This window comes from Sinocyclocheilus grahami, unplaced genomic scaffold (assembly GCF_001515645.1).
Source record: "Sinocyclocheilus grahami isolate Dianchi unplaced genomic scaffold, SAMN03320097.WGS_v1.1 scaffold1891.1, whole genome shotgun sequence".
Taxonomy (NCBI): Eukaryota; Metazoa; Chordata; class Actinopteri; order Cypriniformes; family Cyprinidae; genus Sinocyclocheilus; species Sinocyclocheilus grahami.
The window spans coordinates 135,460-135,936 of record NW_015507070.1 but is presented as its reverse complement, the minus strand read 5'-3'; positions in this window follow the sequence as shown (position 1 = coordinate 135,936).

Genomic DNA, 477 nt, shown 5'->3' with positions numbered 1-477 from the left:
CATGAGTAAAGGACAGGTCCCAGCTTGGAGAATGCAGGCATCGATCCCGCGACCTCTCACATGCTAAGCAAGCACTCTACCATTTGAGCTAATTCCCCTTACCGTGGTGGAGTGACGTCCATCGCTGCAAAATATGGCTACGAAGAGCGACTGCTATTATAACGGGCTTGACGAAAAGAGGCCCTCTCTCCTCTGTACTGGCACCTTTGCACTGGCTGCCATTTAGTTGTTGAATTAACAGAGCGATTGTGCTTTTGGTTTTAAGACCCACTTGGTCTTGTAACCCCAGTAAGTATGTATGTGTGTGGATTCCTGTATTATGTAAAGACCTTTGGATCACTCAGGTCGTGCAGCCACATATTCCCCTCTGTTTCCAACACTGGCTTAAAGTCTACGGGACATCTGACCGTTTCAGCTGTCCTTCCAAAAACCCTCTACATGTTAGGTCCAGCCCCATTTTTAAATCCATTCAGAGGC